The sequence below is a fragment of the Toxorhynchites rutilus genome, chromosome 3, assembly GCF_029784135.1.
Source record: "Toxorhynchites rutilus septentrionalis strain SRP chromosome 3, ASM2978413v1, whole genome shotgun sequence".
Classification (NCBI taxonomy): Eukaryota; Metazoa; Arthropoda; class Insecta; order Diptera; family Culicidae; genus Toxorhynchites; species Toxorhynchites rutilus.
Window position 1 is genome coordinate 159,351,957 of NC_073746.1, and position 16,111 is coordinate 159,368,067.

Consider the following 16,111-nt stretch of genomic DNA (forward strand, 5'->3'; position numbering starts at 1 on the left):
TTCCAATCTTTTTTTCAAAAATGACTTTTTTCAAAAATTAGCAACTGTATGTATACAGCCATTCAATGTCAAACCGATATAGGGGTTCTCAGATTTTCGTGAAAGGTAGTAGACTTGTTGTGCACCCGTGGCCGAGTGATTAGTGGTTAGCACCCGTGGCCGAGTGGTTAGCGTCTCATATCATCATGCCGGGTGTTCGGGTTCGATTCCCGTTCTGGTCCGGGGATTTTTCATCAAAGAAATTTCCTTCGACTTGCACTGTGGTCACACGTATTCTTGACTTTGCCACTCCAGAATACATTCAAGGCGTGTTATTCGACATAGAAATGTCAACTGTATGTATTAATAAATGACGCTAGTTAATGCATACGTTGAGGCGGCAAAAGTTCCACAGGGAAACGTTAACGAAGAAGGTAGACTTGTTCTTTGTCGTAAACAATTAGACCCGTATTTTTATTTCTTTTTGCTAGGTGACCATTTCCGTTTTAGGGTGAAAAAATTTTTTTTTCTATGATTTTTTTGTGCGATCGCATAATAGGGGAACCCGAGGCAAGAGTGCCCATCTAATTATTTTGCCTATTTCAATCTTTTACAATTATTTAACTACAGAACTTTGTTTTATACAGATACTGCATATATCTCACATATTATCAGCCAAAAACTTAAATATTTTTTATTGGAAAACAGATAAATACTAACTGAGCTTCTTACAACTGCAATCTATATAAGAACGCACAGGCGAAAATTAACGAAATACAGTCAGTTTCTATATGTTTGCATGACTCCACCCATAAATACAAATAGAATAATCTTTTTTTTACTTACTGTATGAACTAATTTAAATCGTACGCATTTATTTCAATAAAAAATTAAATTTGTTATCTCTCAACTTCCGGGACAAAAGGAGTCACTATTACCGGGGTAAAAATGCCATAGTAGTAACTTCGAATTCGATCTGTCAAACGCAAATAGTGTAATCGTAGTTGTGTTTGTTGTGGTCATGGTTTGTAAATATGAACGGATTTCGTTCCGAAACCAGTGGCAGATGGAAACTATGGTTCTTGCCGTACATTCTGTAAATCATGGAGACGAGCTGCGGAGGAATATAGTTTGCCCAGAAGAACATTGGCCAAATATGTGCAGAATTTAGGCCGTTTGAAAACTGTGTTTTCTAAACAACAGAGGAGTAACTCGTGAGTCACATCCTTAATATGCAGAAGTTATTTTTATGGGCTTGACAACACACGACATCCCGAACCTAAAGTATAAAATCGCAGAGTGAAATAATTTAGATCACAAATCAAATTATTCTCATCACAATTTTGTATCATAAACATGAAACATTTTTCAACGATGGAATACAATATACCACGTTCTCCGTCGAGTTCATCCCTCATCGTTCGTCTAAAATGATAATTATTCACTTGAAAGAACTTCCCTAATGATGGGTTTTAACATGAGTGTCGATATTCTCGCATCTTTATCAGCTACACGCGTGTTCGATCCCTCTTGTTGGGTCCGCGAGGCCCCTAGCATCGATCACTGGGAGAACGCGAAGAACCGAGAGAGCACAGAGAATGAGTGTCCATGCGCTGGGTCTAACCAAACCGAGAGCGCCGCAGCGAATGATCTTGGGAGGACCATTTTTTGCTCTGTTAATAGCCTCAGATAGTCTCTAGACGTCGATCGGAGAAGTCGATGCGGAGTGCGAATGTTTTTTTGGTTCGTCGATCGTTTGTTTTGTTCAGGTGATAAGGAGAGCTCGCGAAGTTTTCATGAAGTTGTTTTTTTTTTACTTCGCGGGTACTCTGGGTGATCTATGTGGAGGAGCAGAAGCAAAAAGTGGAAATACTACGTCGGGAAAATCAGGTAACGATCTCAAGGAGAGGATCATTATTGATTGATTTTCTTGATGTGAAAAAAAAAATGAAATCGTGATTTACTGTGGAAAGTGGACGTGATAAGCCTAAGTTTGAATTAACGTCATGGTGAGCTTAAGTGAATGATGTGTTTATTTTGAAGTTTATTTTTCTTCGCAAAGAGAAGCTGAATGTTGGCGGAGAATGTGAAAATGCCACGTCGTGTACAAGGAGAGAATAATTAGGAATTGATCCGTGAAAATTAAAAAGTATGATTTGTAAGAGATTAGAAGTTTGTTCCGGCTAGCAGTAGCATTAATGGATTGAAGAGCGGTAGTGATTTTGGGAAAATATCATCATTGTCGGTTGTGCAAAACAAAGTATATGAATCAGTTAAATGGTGGGAAAAGCACAATATATTTTTTTTTGTTTCTAACCAAATAACCCACAATAAGTACAGAGAAGAAAAAAGCATATCCGAGCACAATAGTAAATTAATAGAGGTAAACTGAAAGTAAGTGGAATTTCTGTAGTTTAATTACTGGAGAAGTCGTAATTTGTTATTTCCGAAAAAACAACATTCGATAAAATGTACGCGATTTGAATTGCACGCCATTAATAGCTTCCAAAACCAAACATATTTTGAATCGTGTTTCTGAAACATCCAAGGCAATTCAGTGAATCATTTTTCTCTCAATGCTAAAAAGTTTGCTTTCCGAAGGTCTTCCGGTTTTATATGGTATTGGTTGCCGATTTTGGTAATACCACATCTGATTACGGTAGCTATTACTCTATTATCTCAGCATTTCTTATGCCGACTCGAATATTTACCACCTGGCTTTCCACTCCGATTGCTTCTCACTTCGATGGGAAAAAACATATAGCAGCATCGTTTTGTGTAATAGCTCGGCGAAAAAGTACACCAGAGTCGGATGCGCTCACAAGTTTGGGGATAACCGTCGTCCGTAATTAAAACGTTCCAGATGCAATTAATCAGTTCTAGCAAACATATCTCAACAGTTGTGAGAAACAGTGTTCTGATAATGTTTCTTGGCGGTGAATTGTAAGGTTGGTGCAAAATAATTGGGTTTAATCGCTAGTGTTTTGATTCCGACAGTATATAAATGAAACGCCATTAGAGTGTGCAGTGTATCTTCGAAAACTTGAATGAATTTCTCATTGTTACTGCTCCGTACCCAAAGTCAAGCCGCACGGAACGTAATGAATAGTCAACAAGTTTACTTCCTTATTTTTGTTCAAATTGACAAAACTAATCCATTGTGCGTAGGTACTGCAAAATAGCGGTTATTTATAAGGATAATTTTTCATCATTAAGCCGAATTTTCGTGGAGATAATTATTTCATTTTTTGTATATTATCCATGCTTCACTTCTTGATAAAATTCCGATGAGAAACCATATTTACTTGTATTTTTAATTTGTATAAGGGTTCAAGAGTGAGCGTACCAGTAGGGGAAGACGGACACCTTAACACATTGCGGGCCGCTCACGAGTCGCTTTCCGTCTGTTGCGGATGGATCACGAAATAACCCGTGTTTTCTACATTTGATGGTTAAATCCTTGGTTTGCCAAGAATCTAACAAGACCTACCGATGGTTCGCCTTCGTCTCATCCACACCGAAGAAAACGATCTCATTCGTGGAATCCGAACAAATGAAGCGTTCAAGTTTGCCCCAAAACGTGCGGTCCTTAATGTGTTAAGTAGAAGTTGATTTTTTTCGTGAATTCTACAAAAAAATATACAGCTATTTCACCACAAATTTATAGTCTAGGCTTCTTTTGATTCAAGTCGATGTACTCAATAAGTGGAGAACTTCAAATAGGCCTTAAAAATGATTGAACAAAAAGGCTTGACTAAAATCACCTAGAAGTGCCTCGTGATTCTTCTCATTTTTTCAAGTTTAACATAGTTTCCGACTTCCGGAATGACAGATTCGGATCACGTTTTAATACCCGCTAAGCCAGCCATCTGAGTTGGTTTATTTCAGCTATCTGAGCCATTTGAGTTAGTTTATTGGACGAATGCTTCAGTCCCTTTTTTATTCGCCAGTTCGAAAGCCAATTTTCTGACTTTCGTCATGGATTTACCAAAGAATCTAGGTCGAGGAGATGTCGCACTAGCTCTTGTTCCTACTGCTGACTGAAAACTGTCGAAAGTGGTCCCAGCTGTGATGAACAATTGAAATTTTTTAGGAGCTGTATGAGTGTTGTTCTTGGAATGTTGAAATTCAACGCGGCAACGGGGGACCCTTCCTTTACAGCTTTCACAGCCTCTTCCATCCGATAGTTCGTCCATAACTTCCGGTAGCTCTTGCAAGCTTGGTAAGTGGGCAGAAGGAGGAGATGATCAATTTGTTTTCAAAACAAAATATTCGTCTTTCCATTCGATGGAGTGTCCGTCTTACCCGACTTGATTTGTATTTTGACGTAGGATTACGTCTTTCGGGAACATATTGGGGTACAAATTGAAAATCGAAAATCGAGCACATCGTGAAAATTGTCCAATTTCAAACGCTTATTGCTCATTCATTTCATGATGGTGTTCCGTCTGCTTGGAACTGTGGGGTGGACTGTATTTTTGTTATGTTGTTCCACTCATGGAGACAACGGGTGCGTGGAAGAAACGCTCGTGTTCCTCACGCTTTATTTGACGGGTGGGAGCCCCTGTGGCTCCGCTCCGTGCTGTGAAAGGCCTAACATGTTGGGATGTGCTTTGGAAAGGGTTTGAGCAGTGCAGAATGAACACATGGTGCTTGAGTACTATTTACACTTTATTCATTATAATCATAATCACTGAATACTAATATATACACTTTATTTACACTTATGCGATTAATGTGCATGTGAATGCGCCATTATTCTCTTGCTGGTAGAATTGCACTTCTGTAGAAAATCTGCTGCTGATGTTATGGCTACTTTTGCAATAAGTTGTTACTCTTGCTATTTGCTCTGGATTTGCACTTGCACTTGCTACTTGCTCGACGGTTGAATAACGACTCCTGCTCGGTCGGGAAGCTATATTTGTGTGTAGTGTTGCACCCGAATAGAAAAAGGGGTGGGGACTTACGATTTAAGTTTTTCCCTTCTCTCTTTCTCTCTTCAGTGCGTTTGACGGACTGAACATACTCCGCCGCCGAAAGAAGTGGTGTCGTTGGGGTGCAAACTTGTATGCAGGGATTCAAATTCGAAACATGTCCAGACCTGTCCACGCTCGCGTTGCTTCACTCTCGTGGTTGCCATGAAGTCTGCCGTTTGCTGTTTAACTGCTGCGTTAGCCGTAAGCCTTTGGCGCTTTCGTGGTTCGGAGCCATCTCTCATTTGCATCGAAGTTTTGAGGCTAATATTATTCGTCGGTCTCACTGATTTCTCAAAGTTTCCTTCGACATTAACCTCGCAGGATCGAGGATCTTTTTGCTGGTTACAAAATTTCTGTATTCGTGTGGGTGAGGTTTGTATTTCTTTATCATACTTCTCCTTTGTATTGATTGCTGCTGCTTTCTGATCATTCTCGACAACATCATCTTTTTGGTGTGCGTCGAGAAGTGTATGGGATTGCACAAACGCTGTTGTGTATGATGTGTTGGCTGCATCGTTATTCTGATTTGCTTCCGTTGTCGTAGACGTGCGATGCTCTCGTGGAAAGTTTAATTTTGCCTTCCTCTTCTCGCAAATATCTTGTCTTCCATCGATATTAGCAATGACACCTGGGAGTGGTTGGTGTAACACAATCGGCTGCTGGGTACTGTGAGACTGTGGTACGATGGATGCGCTTAAATTCTCCATGCACGTATGAAGATGGAAAACTACTTCCTCGAATAAATTTCGGAATGATGTTAACTGCTCGTCCTGAGCTCCATGTTCGGCTTTTGAGATTTTAGTAACTATCTCTTGGTGCCACTTCATGAAAGTGTTGTGGGCCCTTTCCACGTTGTTCCGATATACCTTGATATGTGCTGATGTGAGCTGGGTTTGCCCCATTCCTGCGATCTTGTCTTTGACTCTCGTGATCACGCGCAAAGCCATGTCGCGATTGAAGAACAACGAGTCAGTCTCCTCCATTTTAAAAATCTTCGACGTTGTCCTCTTAGTAGACATTTCACTTGATTGCACTTGTTTGGCACTTAGTTGTCCGAATGTTCGTTTGATCAATTTGCTTGATTTCGATTTGCTTACACCATGTTTCACTTGCACCACTCTGCACCCTTTTTGCTCGTACGTGAATGCAAAACCGATCCGCTCATGGGCGGTTTTTCTCCGGTCACCGATTCTATCCGGCTCGAAGGACCAAATGTTCCGTCTGCTTGGAACTGTGGGGTGGACTGTATTTTTGTTATGTTGTTCCACTCATGGAGACAACGGGTGCGTGGAAGAAACCCTCGTGTTCCTCACGCTTTATTTGACGGGTGGGAGCCCCTGTGGCTCCGCTCCGTGCTGTGAAAGGCCTAACATGTTGGGATGTGCTTTGGAAAGGGTTTGAGCAGTGCAGAATGAACACATGGTGCTTGAGTACTATTTACACTTTATTCATTATAATCATAATCACTGAATACTAATATATACACTTTATTTACACTTATGCGATTAATGTGCATGTGAATGCGCCATTATTCTCTTGCTGGTAGAATTGCACTTCTGTAGAAAATCTGCTGCTGATGTTATGGCTACTTTTGCAATAAGTTGTTACTCTTGCTATTTGCTCTGGATTTGCACTTGCACTTGCTACTTGCTCGACGGTTGAATAACGACTCCTGCTCGGTCGGGAAGCTATATTTGTGTGTAGTGTTGCACCCGAATAGAAAAAGGGGTGGGGACTTACGATTTAAGTTTTTCCCTTCTCTCTTTCTCTCTTCAGTGCGTTTGACGGACTGAACAGATGGATTGATGAAATTTTTGCGTCAATCGATTTCGACACTTCATAACAATTTTTATATTGAATAAAATAATATATGTCAATAATATATGCCAAACTGCCTGGGGGAAAACGGCATTCAAATACATGAAAGTAGGGGGAGCTTTTGTTTCCACCGAAATGTGTTCCCTAACAGAGACTTAAAAACCAAGGTGCTCGAGGAAATCGGCATTGCAAATATATGCAAGTCGGGGGCATTTTTATATTGCATGTAAGGTGAAACGATTAATCCTAGCAATTTAAATTTGAAACTTCAATGTTGGTTGCTTCGTGAAATTTCAAATCAATGACCGACCGTGTATTGTGAAAAATTTAGCACAAGTGTAAGTATAAAATTGTATACGGTAGTAGTTGTGTTAAAAAGGTCTTAATATATAAAACGGTTTATTTCAATTTTCATGAATAAAAAGCAAGGTGTGTTCCCACTCGAGAACGGGTCGTTCGGTTTAAGCTGTCTGTTTTGTTTTGTATATTTTCACCCAAGAAAAGTTCATACGGCGATAAAAGTTGAAGAAATATTCGGAAAAGTGATTTCCCATATGCTCTACATATAGTATTAGGCGTTGTTAGTCCAATTAAAATTCGCATTGGTTGAATAATCACTTAGAAAGTAACAATTATAAAAGAAAATTACCTTTTCCATTTCTATATATTTCATTCCACTTCGGCATCTTCTATCTGATACGCACCATCTAACGACTAATTACCATTCTTCTGTCATCTTCACTCGGTTGTAAACATTGGTGAATCGAACAAACAATACTCAACAATCAAACAAAACGGCCCTTTCAGGGCCACCAAATCATTATCAGAGTTTAATTCTTCAAACACATCCAAAATCAACAGATAGCCTAACGGAATCCTACGTCACATCCTACACGACCACATACGTGTCTCAGACACAACCCTCCTGTGACTTTTTTTCATCAATATTTCTGAAGTAAAAATGAAAAAACCTCACCGTTGATTCGAGAAACTGGAAGAAAAGGGATGGAGAAACACTCTCGTAACGAATACTACATACTTCAAAATATTACTCGATAACAATGAGAACCTTGATTTCTACAGACGAAAATTTACATCGAGTTGCTCTTTGTAGATTACATTTTTGTTTTTATTTACAATTTGACCACAATGCCAATTAGGTGTAAACAGTAAGTGTCAAAGATGTTGATATACTGTATTGCAAATTTGTACATCATTATAATTTAAAATAAAAACGTAATGAAAATTGAAAATTGTCCCTCATCGCAAAAGATTAGACCTTTTTTTATTTTTACATTAGAGTGCCATTTCCATGTTAGGGTGGCCGAGATTTTTTTTCTCCTTTTCCAAAAATGCTTTTTTCTGAAATTCATAACTTTTGAACTTCATGGCAGTCCATATGATCGACATATCAAATTGGAGTAAATTGGCCAGCTTTCTTAAAAAAAATATTACACTCGCAAAAAAAATTGATTTAGCTTTCGTAACTTTTGATTGTATTTGTTTTGTATAGTTTACATTGTTGAAGTGCGATATTTTTTAATATTTTGTCTTGAAAACTGAAAGCTCTTTTTACATAACATTTCCAAAAATCAGAGAGGCTTTTTTCGTTTTTGTGTTATAATTTTTCAATGTTTTCAGTCTTCGTTCAATATTCCTATATGATTAGACTACCATGCGCCTACATTAGTGACATGGTTTCTTTATCATTACTCATTGAAATTTCTAATCCTAGATTATCTTGTTATACGATGGAACATGAATCAATTTCGGTGATTGCTAAAATACCAAAATATTAAATCGAATAAAAATGGATATCGACATGTACATAGTTCCTTATAGTCCGGAAAGTATGTACTACCTAAACTCAATCTAAATAATTTATGATACAATCATATACACATTTATTCAAGTCTATACGTATTACATGTTAGTCTAGAATTAGAAATCTAAATGAGTATTGACGATGTAATAACTGTCGCTATAAATCAATGCACAATGGTCCAGGAGATGCATTTAAGTGGAAATTGGAATTTAGAGCTCTACAGTTATTCTCTAGACAAAAACGGTCTTCGACAAAGTTGTTACATATGATAGAGCGCTAATTTTTATATTTCCAAAAACAGGGTGACCAACATTTTCGATGAAATAAAAAATCTAACTTTCTTATCTCTATAGATAGAGGTAAACATAGTTCGACAATGTTGTAGTCCCTGTTATTTAAAACATTTTTGTAGAACAAAGTTTTTTTGTATCTCTTGAAATAACCGATATAGCGCATTTTTCCTAATTTACGTTGGGTTCACCATTAAAAAAAACTGTTTTTTTGCTCTTACTTTTACATTTCAAATACATACAAACTACATACTACATACTACATACAAACTGTCTTCAAAAGACTTTTAGAACATACTGATACAAACATTTTGCGATGCATAACTTGTCAATATCTCAATTTCACTCAAAGTTATTGATATTTATTCCCAATAAATACGCTCTCTTCAATTGCTTGCCATTCTTTCTGGGGCAAACATTAAAAATGTTTGTTGACGGAATTTTAAAGAACAAATTTCACTCTATATTATATGTGATTTTCAAAGATATGTTTTTTTTTGTATTTGAGTAAATTAAAATTGAAATCATGAGTTTTTGGGTGAAAACACATCAATTACTTTGAGCAGGAGTAAGATAATGACGAATTCTGCCTCGCAAAATGTTTGTTTTGATAAACTCTAAAAGTCGTACGAAAGAATTTTAAATATAAAAGTTACAGCAAAATAACCGGTTTTTCCATGGTTATCCTTAGCTTTTTTTTATCCTCAGCTTTCAAAAAAATATATATATAAAAATGTGGCACCCTCTATCTCTAAATCATGTAAACTATAAAAAAACAAATACAATCAATAATTACGCAACAAACAACAAACAAATTTGCAAGTGTAATATTCTTTCAAAGAAGACTAGCTAATTGGCTTTAAATTGAAATATCGATCATCGAAAAAAAAAAATTTTTTTAAAAAAGGAGGGAAAAGTCACAGGTGGGTTGTGTCCGACCGCATAGTTGATTTAGGATTCCGTTAGGTTATCTGTTGGATGCTGATTTTAGATATGTTCGAAAATTACATCGTTAAACTTTCTGATAATGATTTGGTGGCCCTAAAAAGGGTGTTTTGTTTGGTTGTTGGGTATTGTTTGTTGACGCTACCGAATGATTACGACAGAAGGATGATGTTTAGTCGTTGAATGGTGCGTATTACGATAGAAGATACCCAAGTGGAATTAGATATGATATAAGCTGCCCTCTGTGGTCCTGGACGTGATGGCTCGTGTATTCGGTATGGATAATGTATGGGAGAGAAAAAAAACTCACCAATGTAATATAAGATGTGCAAAAAATAATAAAAATACATATTTTAGATATTGAAAATTAATGTTTTTTTTTATAAATAAAATGACTCATAGTTTCTGAGATATAAATTATCAGAAATTACTTACTAAAATAAATACGTCCTATTGAACAGTTACACTAGATTAAAAATATTCCCAATTGCTGTGGAAAACTCCAACTCAAACGGAATACAAACTTTCACCCGAATCAAATGTTTTTGTTTATGAAAATCAAAATAAATCGTTTCATATTTCAAGTCATTTTTAACACAACACAACATACATTTTTTTTAGTTCGTAAAAATACCATCGCTAACTGGCAACATAAGTGGAACGAAGATGAATAGGGCCGGTGGCTTCACTCGATTGCTCCTAAGGTTAGCCTCGAACCATGGTTCAAAAGTCTGGACTTCAGTCGGGACTTTATTCGCACCTTCTCCCGACTCATGTCCAATCACTGTTCGTTATGCGGGCGCTACACGATTCGTCCAACGTTTCACTCGAATGTTGGACTCAAACATTTGGCTCGATGAATCGACAAATGTTGTGACGAATGTGCTGCTACACGGTGAAGTGAATGTTCGATTCTATGCACTCGGTCCAAACATTCGGCGAGTATTTGGATCGAATGTTTATTGTTTCTATTTACCATCAAAAACGTTAGGAAACTGGATGACGATGCGAGTATTGAAATTGCTGCCGTAGCAATTGTACTGATATCGGGCTGTAAATTAAAAATGCTTGAAATCAACATTCTTAAACTGCAATATTTTGAATTTTATGAATCAATTTCATAGTTCCTTCATCTAAAACTTGTAAACAAACCAATCTGTCAAAGATAGATTCGGACGAAACGTGTAGCGGTGTATCGAATGTCATCGTGTGCCGAATCAACGAATGACAAAAATCCTTTGACTCGTGCCACTCGCGTTGGAACGGATTACCTTCCAACGCGAATATTCGACACTCGACATTGGAGGTTCGTAGCTCGTCAGTCGACTACACGATGCGTCGATTCATCGAGCGTCCAGCATTCGAGGGTGTTCGTAGCATCGTGTAGCGCTGGCTTTAGACACGTTGTTTGGTCGTGCGGGGAGTATCTTGGTGCCAGATTGAATTTAGAAAACTCTCTTCGGGCTAGAGGAAGGCAGCCCAATGTACCGGTGAGAGATGTGTTGGCTAGGTTAGACTTTGATTACTTGTCCCAAATATATGTCTTCCTAAATGTTATCGGTCTTCGTGTTTGATTGTCCTTATATTCTCCTTTTCATTTTCCTTCGCGAGAAATTGAATCCCTTCTTACTAACAATAGAATATAGTGAAATGTAAATACATATCAGATATAAGATAGGCTAAAGAATTGAGTGTGATGAATATGAGTGTGAATGTGAGTGTGAACATTGTCATTATATCCCTTCCTTTTCCTGAAGAAAATATGTCACCCTTCTAAACTCGAGTAGACCGCGGGTAAGCGGTTTTCTACATCACTAACATTAGAATTAAGGAAAAGTGTTTATATACATTTGTAACAATACAGTGAGAAGTTTGGCTCCTTCAAACTTATGTAACTGAGCCTGTAAAAATAAACGATAAAAAAAAACCAATATTAAAGTTTCAAATGTAAATTTTATTCGTTAGAATAAATCATATCACTCACCTTACTTGCAATAAAAAAAATGCCTCCGACTTGCATATACAGTAGAATCCGTTTATTAGCACTCTGTTTATATTGACCAACCGCTCAATATGACGAAACTACACAACGGATATAATGACTTCTTTTACAGTGACATTATGATCCATTTTTAATAAATTATGTCCGATTATAACGACCGACATTTTTTCACATAATGCTTTGTATGACGTCTGCTTATTATGACGCGATTGTCAATTCCTTTCGATGTCATTATAAACGCATTGTACTGAATTTGCAATGCTGATTTCCCCAGGGTACTTGGTTTTGTAGTCTGTGTTAGGAAACACATGCCGATTTCCCCAGGCAGCTTGGTTTTGAAGTCTGTGCTTTCATAAAATATGTTATTTTATTCATTTTCACTGTAATGAATTTTTATGGAGTGCCCAAAATGATGCAAAACTCTCGTAAATCTATCAGAAAATGACTGAGCAATAATTGTGAGTACAAGAGGAAGTATATATCTTCGATTTCGTACAATCAGAGCGAGATATTTCCGTTTGGATAACGGTTAAGATTTTTTAACTGTTCGATAGTTATTAGGTTTTTTTTGTTGATAACTGGGGAAAGAAAAGGTGTTTGTTCTTTGAAAATCACAAATTGTATGTATAAATATGTTTCTTAGCCGACTGTATTTGAATTTTCGATGTGACTCAACCTAGATTCAATTAAATATCATATTTAATAGTAGTTCAATTAGGGAAAAAATCGTCAAATAGGCTAAACAATGGATTGAAAGTAACGGAAACATTTTTCCAATTTGCTTTCTCACTAGCAATTATTTGTTTATCCCATTCATGAATTGTCGTAGCTTCCTCCGGATTTTTTTTTCAAATTAACAGAAAGTAAATGAATATTTATTACAAATGAATCGAAAAAAATACATTAAATTGAAAAAAATAAAACTTTCCCGAGAATCAAATTTAATTGCAATGATGAAATCAGTCCTAATTTTAAACAAAATTGAGCATACATTAACACGTTGAGCCACGGATTGTTCTTGCTGCACTTTCCATTCTGTCCACATCAAGTGTATTGTGTCAGTGTCCTTCGCCGCTCCCAAATATATTTATTGTATAGAAAGAAAATAATCAAAAATTCGACTAGAAAGAAGATAAATATCGTAGAGCATTCGAAAACAAACCATGTTCCATGATTCACGTTTTTCTAACGAAAAGCTCAATGTCTGTCCCTAGGGACCGACACGGGACTCAACGTGTTAACAAAATAAGTCACTCTTTACATTCATTAATATAACAATATCTTTATCTTTATAGTCAGAAGTGCAACGAAGTAATTCATAATCATTTACAGCTGTTGTCTGGATCTATAGTTATGAAGCAATGGAATTTTTGTTTTTTGAATATTTAGCGCCAGAACACAACAATTAAGTTCATATGGCCAGTCTTATAAATGAAGATATTTATTATATCCTACACTATATACTTTAATTCAACCGATTTCTTACATATATCTGAAAACTCAGAAAAAATGAGTGGTTCTATAGTTGTGAAATGTAGTGTATAAACATCTGCGCAAGCAGCGAGTAAAATCTAAAAAAAACATACCTACTTAATTCGCTAAATTGTAAACTGTTTCACTACCTTCACTGTTTGCGTTTTTATCAAAAAATCTGAATAAATTTCCAATCTGATGCAATAACGAGTTTGCGTTTTATACATTTGAAATCCCTTAATTTTTCGATACGTAGAGTGATCCCCCTATATATAAATCAAATATGAGGGGCTTAGAATGCAATGGGTGTAAGTGACTTGATCGATTTCTCTTCATCAACTTTTTCTTTAGTTAATAACTTAATTGCAAAAACGTTCCAATTTAAGTTTGCTATAGAATCTGATAGATGAGGTTCTGACCTATCTTCCACATTGTCAAATACAGCTGGGAATGTATTTAAGGCTAAGCTATGACCAAAAGAGAGAGTCGATGTAGAGAAATCGATCAAATCACTTACACCCCTTTCATTCTAAAGGGTGTATCACATCAAATTGCATCACGGAAAAAACGCTGTAAAAATTCGCCCAGTAGACCGATCCTTTTGAAAATTTTAGACAGTAAAATAAAAACTATTAAACAACTTTTGGCATTTTCTTTTTATTCATACTTCGAGCCCAAGCCCGTATGCTCGCACCTTCCTCTTTACCCCGTCAATAAGGTTCTGTACAACGTCAGGTTGTAGTTTTTTTTGAACAGAAATCCATTTTCTCTTGAAGTCCGCCTCCGATTTGACAACTTTTGGGTTCTTCCGGAGGGCCTGCTTCATAATCGCCCAATATTTCTCTATTGGGCGAAGCTCCGGCGCGTTGGGCGGGTTCATTTCCTTTGGCACGAAGGTGACCCCGTTGGCTTCGTACCACTCCAACACGTCCTTTGAATAGTGGCACGAAGCGAGATCCAGCCAGAAGATGGTCGGGCCCTCGTGCTGCTTCAATAGTGGTAGTAAGCGCTTCTGTAGGCACTCCTTAAGGTAAACCTGCCCGTTTACCGTGCCGGTCATCACGAAGGGGGCGCTCCGCTTTCCGCAAGAGCAGATCGCTTGCCACACCATGTACTTTTTGGCAAACTTGGATAGTTTCTGCTTGCGAATTTCCTCCGGAACGCTGAATTTGTCCTCTGCGGAGGAGAACAACAGGCCCGGCAGCTGACGAAAGTCCGCTTTGACGTAGGTTTCGTCGTCCATTACCAGGCAATGCGGCTTCGTCAGCATTTCGGTGTACAGCTTCCCGGCTCGCGTCTTCCCCACAATGTTTTGCCTTTCGTCGCGGTTAGGAGCCTTCTGAACCTTGTATGTACGCAGGCCCTCCCCGCAGGCTGCTTGGTCCGCTGGACGAATGAACTTGACAAATTCAGCTTATTGGCGACATCCCGGACCGAACTTCTCGGATCACGTCTAAACTGCTTAACTACGCGCTTGAGATCTTTTTCACTGACGGAGCATCCATTTTTTCCGTTCTTCACCTTCCGGTCGATGGTTAGGTTCTCGAAGTATCGTTTTGGTACTCTGCTGACCGTTGATTGGACGATTCCCAGCATCTTACCGATGTCCCGATGTGACAACTCCGGATTCTCGAAATGAGTACGCAGGATTAATTCACGACGCTCTTTTTTGTTCGACGACATTTTTCCAAATTTACGAAAAATTGACAGTGAAGCATGGCCAACGTGATCTATACACTCTTATCTGATTATAAGCGAAAGCTGAAGATATAATTCCCAAAAATTAAATTTCTACAGCGTTTTTTCCGTGATGCAATTTGATGTGACACACCCTTTAAGCCCCTCATATATAGTCCTACTTCAACAAAACGTATTGTGTAAATCCACCGAATTCTTATTCATTGACCTCGCGGCTTATGTCATTGTCACATGGCACGAGCGTACCGAGATATATGATTTTTTCAACCCCTTCAGATACTTCAGGTTCACCTCAGCGTCAGCTCCACCGGGAATCCTTGGTGATGGTTGTCAATGATATAGAGACTTAAGGATACATCATGCGTTGCTGGAGCTGACTTCACTCGAACTCTGTTGGCGTGAATATTGCATATGCATCATGTGAATGATCCTAATCTTGAAATATATATTCCAATAAGAAAAGTCCTGTATTGAACAACGAATGCTCATCTACGAGAACAGCATATACACAACTAACACTACATAAAACATAATCGAAACCAGTTCAAATACATTGTTGTCTCGATTCTCAATCACACCTGTTGCGTGACTGACCGAGTAAACCACTTCAATTTATCAAAATTGTTCAAACATACATCATGGCTCACATTTGCATGCTAATTTGTTGAAAATCGCATATAAAGCGTTTCACATTTCACATTTATCAGTCTACACGAGCGTTGCGTGTGGCATTTTCTTTCCCTCAATTATCTTCCACGTGTTCGCAGCCATTTCTTCGCCCCAAAGGAGGACGATGATTTGAGGCAAACGTTTCGCACATCGTCTAGCGCCAAGTTTTGGAACGCAATGCGTGCAAATGATTCGATCCCAGCACTCACGCCCACTTTTCGGTGGATGGGTGTATTCGTGCCGAACGCTTTCCGCTCAGCGAGTGTTGAAAATGATTATAATTCGATGCGAATAGTAATTGAGCGATAAAAGAGCTGGGTGAAACTCATTAGTTGCAAACCCTTTTACGAGTGGTTTGCGCGCATATTATAATCAATTTGGACGTGGTGTGGGATTGTGCCTTCGGTGAGGACATGATGTGGTGGCCCTGGGGCAG

At 38.0% G+C, this 16,111-nt stretch overlaps 1 protein-coding gene across 1 annotated transcript in view; it reads left to right on the plus strand.

Moving 5' to 3' along the window:
• Positions 1 to 1,682: 1,682 nt before the first annotated feature.
• Positions 1,683 to 16,111, plus strand: part of LOC129776408 (uncharacterized) — a 139,450-nt gene continuing 125,021 nt past the window's right edge. Inside the window, exon 1 of the mRNA XM_055782034.1 lies at positions 1,683 to 1,869. The gene's annotated coding sequence lies outside the window, so the exon portion shown is untranslated. The remainder of the gene's footprint in view (positions 1,870 to 16,111) is intronic.